The sequence below is a fragment of the Solea senegalensis genome, linkage group LG6 (genome assembly GCF_019176455.1).
Source record: "Solea senegalensis isolate Sse05_10M linkage group LG6, IFAPA_SoseM_1, whole genome shotgun sequence".
Classification (NCBI taxonomy): Eukaryota; Metazoa; Chordata; class Actinopteri; order Pleuronectiformes; family Soleidae; genus Solea; species Solea senegalensis.
The window spans coordinates 10,552,001-10,557,060 of record NC_058026.1 but is presented as its reverse complement, the minus strand read 5'-3'; positions in this window follow the sequence as shown (position 1 = coordinate 10,557,060).

The following is a 5,060-nucleotide window of genomic DNA, read 5'->3' as shown; positions in this document are numbered from 1 at the left end:
CGGCTCCAGGTCAGATTTTTACTCATATGAGAGAGAGAGAGAGAGAGAGAGAGAATGAGAGTGTGTGTGCCAGAGATTGAACAAAAGTGTGTGTTTCAGTGTAATCATTTACAGCACTGTGAGAAGTTTAGACACTAAAATGAAGAAAGGATGTTGCCATGATTTTTTAAAAAAATGTCTGTTTGTTTATTTCGTAACAAATAGAGGAAAAAAGCTATTTAAAAAAAACCTCCCCTGTCAAATTAGAGAAAACCCTCAGCGACACAGACCTCTGCCAAGTGCTGTTCAGTATTTGCTCCATATGAGCATCACAACCAAAATCTAATATTGTTCCTTTGCCTATAACCTCCCTAACATTTGACGTGACACACAAACATGGCCAAAAACATAACCTCCTCGGGGGAGGAGATAAATATTTGCCTTCAAACAACACCAGCTCTGTCCTGTGTATGTTTGCATGTAGTATTTAAGGCACTCGGCAGGTAGTTATTGTTTTTTTTGATAACTCAAGTCCATTGAATCCTCTGTGGATCTGTGAAGGCCGGACCATCTGCTGCAGACCTCTGTGGCCATGTTGTCTTATCCATTTGTGGAGCTCAGTGTGTTATTGTTGATTTATGGTTGTAACCATGACTGTAAGTGACCCTCCGTGGTCCAGACACAGCCCCTGCGAGACATTTAGCCCGACCTGAGTACAATGTCTCTCTGGGGACTGAGAGGTGTTAACTCTGTGACTAACTGAACTGTTTCACTCCACATGATCCAACTGCAGCTTTTTCACTGCAGCAATAAATTTTTCCTCACTTCGACGATGTATCGCAGACTGACTGAATGGCCTTTAGAAAACACTCTGTCTGTGGTCACAGTTGTTTGCTTTTACTTTTAGTGGTCCTTTTCATTTAATTGAAAATTATGGGTGCATGCCATGCCATGGTGTATGAGCACGCCACCCCTCTCTGTCTCACCTAATTTTGGCTCGAGCTGAGCACGAACAATTCTCAAATTGTCCAGTCACTCTGTATTTAAGACACAAAGACTCACGATTAAACCAACATGAACCCAGTCTGGTTATCATTTGCCCACTTAAAGTGAACAATAGTAGCATCCTAATGTCTTGCATTTGTTTTGTTTTGTGGGTCAATTTCTTTACTCTGGTCACATTCTTTTATTTTTTATTACTTCTGCTACTCAGTGAAGCCACGTTTTTTTTTTCTGTTCCCAAACGACAGATTCCATGATGGCACTGATGATAACTGATGATAATCTCCTTCTTAAGCACGTACCATCAAGACAATTATAAAACTTTGTCACCAGGCCACATGTGGTCCAGATTTTAAGATGTTCGTTATCGGTTAGCTCATCTTCCTCTTGTTGCCATGACGGGAAACGTCATTCATGAAGACTCATAATTCATAATTTCTTTACTTACTTTCTTAACTTCTGTACTTGTTTCTGCTTGTCCTCTCTTTTTCTATTCCTGAACCCCCATCCCACACAAGCCCAGTTTTCTTATAGGGAATCAGACCGACGTGCCTACTGGAATAGCCAGTCTAAACAATGTTATCAGTGCTGCCTGTAGACTGAAAAGTCTTAACGCGGCGTGAGACAGGAAACCGAATTTGTGTGTGGCTGAAGTATTGTTTTATTGATGCATAACTTGACGGCAGGAACCAGAGTATGTGCATAAAATTTGTGTACTCAGATTTCCAAGCATTTTTATTCCTCAGATGGAAAAATTTAAATCCAATGTCAAGATTGAAGATGGAAAAATCTGTGTCAATTCCTATCTGAATAGTAAAGACTCTGAAAGTGCCTCGTCTTGTCCAACCCATTAATTTCATCTTCTTGATAGTAAATGGTTTATTTTGTTATCTGGAGGGTATGATGTGGGATGTGGAAACATTTTGTGGTGTGTTTCTCTTTGTGTGTGAGTGTGTGTGTGTTTAATACACATGTCGGGAGTGCGGTCTCCTGCCTGCATGGCTTCTTTTATTATCTAAAGCTCAGCAGAGACAATAAGAGACTGCTCAGGATGTGGTGCATCGGCCAGTCTTGGTTCCGTCTTTTTTATATATTTTTGTAATTTAAATGAAGTGACCCTTAAAATATGACGCAGCCAATGTGAGAACTAAATGATATTACATAAATGTATAATGGATACAAGGCATCTTTTGTTTAACCCTAGGTGCTCACACGGCACAGATCTGTGCTGAACAAAATATTGCGCATTAATGTTGCGCATTCTTATACCCTCTGTATATACTGTATGTTTAAACCAAAATGCTATGTGTTCTGAGGGTTATATTAGCTTCCTTCTTGTTTTTTGATTTTCTAATTATGATTTAAAAAACAATAAGAGCGAAAGCACCTGCAGTGTTTTGAGAATCCCAATATGTGTGAAATGATCTGAGTCTCGCTTTGATGGTGTGTGAACTGCAAGCTCTGCTGTGGTTGAAGACGTTCGAGGAGATTAGGTTCTCCTCACTGATGATTAAAGATTAAAGCTTAACGCTTAAGCCCTTAAACAAAGCCTTCATTCTTTTCACACTGCAAGGGTTTGTGCAGCAGACTGAAAGATTTTCAGATGGAGAGGGTGAAAAAAATGCCCCGAACGGAAAATTCACCTACTGAAACTGGCAACTAACTCTCATTACTTTGTGTTTTCTGACCAGTGAGAAACGTATTACATTACACAAGGAAGTGTTTTGAAGAACCAACACAGCTTAACGTTCATCTGAGATGATAATTTGTTAAGTAAATTAACATTACGTGGGAGGGACAATGTGTTCTTTGTGTGAACGTGTTAAATAGTTTGTTTGATTTTCATTATGGAAATTAAGACAGACAAACACATGCAATTTTGCACTGTTAATATGAAGCAACTCTTACCAGTGGCTACATTACATGTCCACACACACACACACACACACACACACACACTATTACAGAGGACAGGGAGTTGGTGATAAAGGCTTGGCAGGTGGCAGTTGAACGGTCTGCTGTGGTTCTTCTTAGAAATGGGGGGGCAGCTGTGAACGGCATCACCTCACCTCAGGATGATGTATCTGCACTGGGCATCACAGCCACTCTGTCACTGCACCGTGTGAGTTATTACCCCACAGTTTCCTGCTGACACAGCTACACAGACACACACATAAAGGCACACTGCCACACTTGCTGTCAAATGTGTGATATATGCGTACACAACACATGCAACCAGGAGGGGTGTTGAGTCACATGTGGTGAAATCACCTGTGGACATGGTATATAAATTTATATGGATATCTGTCTTGAGGATCCCCTCATAAAAGACAAAGGTCCAAACCAGACACTTCGGGAGGTGACATGAACAGGTGTGTTAGTCTGTCACTGTAACATCAAGCCGGCGCACAATACAGTTTTAGTCATACACATTCCGAGACATGAACACTCATGCATGAACGCTGCACACATCCAAACAAGCAGTCAGACTCAGACATAGAGATGAGCATACAAAACCCTGCAGGACACACATATAAACACTGCATCCTTTAATTATACCAATGCACTTACCTCATAGGCTCTCTGAAGTCTATACAGCAGCACCTGGTTACATTACTTCATAGAAACTCAAATAAATAAACCTGCACATACGTACCGTATGTAAACAAGCAGTCAGACTCTTCGTCATGACAAATTATGTCAGTCACTTAATTTGAAAACCTGGAAGACTTTACAGAGAGGTACATGTGTCATCTGATTATTCACTGATGAATAAAAGAAAACAGATAAACAATTAGTGTGGGGAAAAAAAGTAAAAGACACTGCAATGACTGTATCTTTTACGGGAAGCTTAGCCACAGAGCCTGTCTGCCAAATCTCTGGTCACAAAGTCATTTGCTGAAACTCCATTTATCTTTCTGGTTTTTAATAAGTTGCTGATGGGGGTTTCATTTCACATAGTCAGGGCTACATACATGAAAGAAGGTTGTGTGTGGGGGCATACATTCCAATGACAGAAGATATACAATTTAGACAAGTCTAAAAGTAACCCACCACCAGTATGTGGAAATTCCCTGCATGGAAAGAATTTGGTGGAAAATGACTCTTTGACTTTCCTCGAGGCATTTTCTCTCCCAACGTACCGATCCATGAACTGCAGACACTTTGGGTTAATGGAGAAAAAAAAGGTGAAGGGGTGAATACTGTGTCAATGCCATTCTCAAACGTTTTCTCAGAACAATCCTCATCTCCTGTTTAAGTTTTGTTCCTGGGGTGGTTTTGTGTAATATCAGTGAGATCTCAATGAAAACAGTTGTGTGACCTGCTAGCTTAAAGCTGGGGATAGCAGCCTGATAAAGGTAGCGATAGCAGGCTACATTTTGAAAAAAATGCAATTATTGCATCCCATGCTCTCACTCACACCCCAAAACTCTGAAAAACAGCTTTTTCAACCTGTTTTTCCAAACACCTTTATGTATTGCTGATGATCAGAATTAGAATTAGAAGACAGAATACAGTTTCAAAAAATATTTTAAAAAGTAACACAGAAACAATTAGACAGACCCTAAACTTGATGTTAATACACCAAAGATCATTCTTTTCAGTTGCACTAGACACACAGGCAGAACGCTGGGGAGCTATGAGTGATCCCACACCAGCTCCCCCAACTCACCTGCTGCAACTCCAGCAAAAAAGACAGTCCAGCCCCAGGTCATCCATCCATCCATTTTCTACCGCTTTCTCCCCGACATGAGGGTTGTGCTGTGCCACTCTCATCTGACCTTGGGGCGATAGGCTGGACAGTCAGCCCCGGGTCAACTTCAGTTAAATAAAGTTTTGTTTCACAAAGACAGGCTGCAGAGTGTTTCAAGGGGAGACAATTGGTGTGGAAGGATGGTGCCTTGGATCATGTTTCCTCACCGGTGGCACTTTGCCACTTTAAACTCTCCCTTTTTCCTGCACTGCACATGGCAAACGTCAGTGGCACAAAGAGGTGGTGGCTGTTAGTCAAACCGGTCCGGGCAGAGACTGCAAGCAGATGTTTTTCGAAAAGCAACATTTTTCAGGAAGCCTGTCAC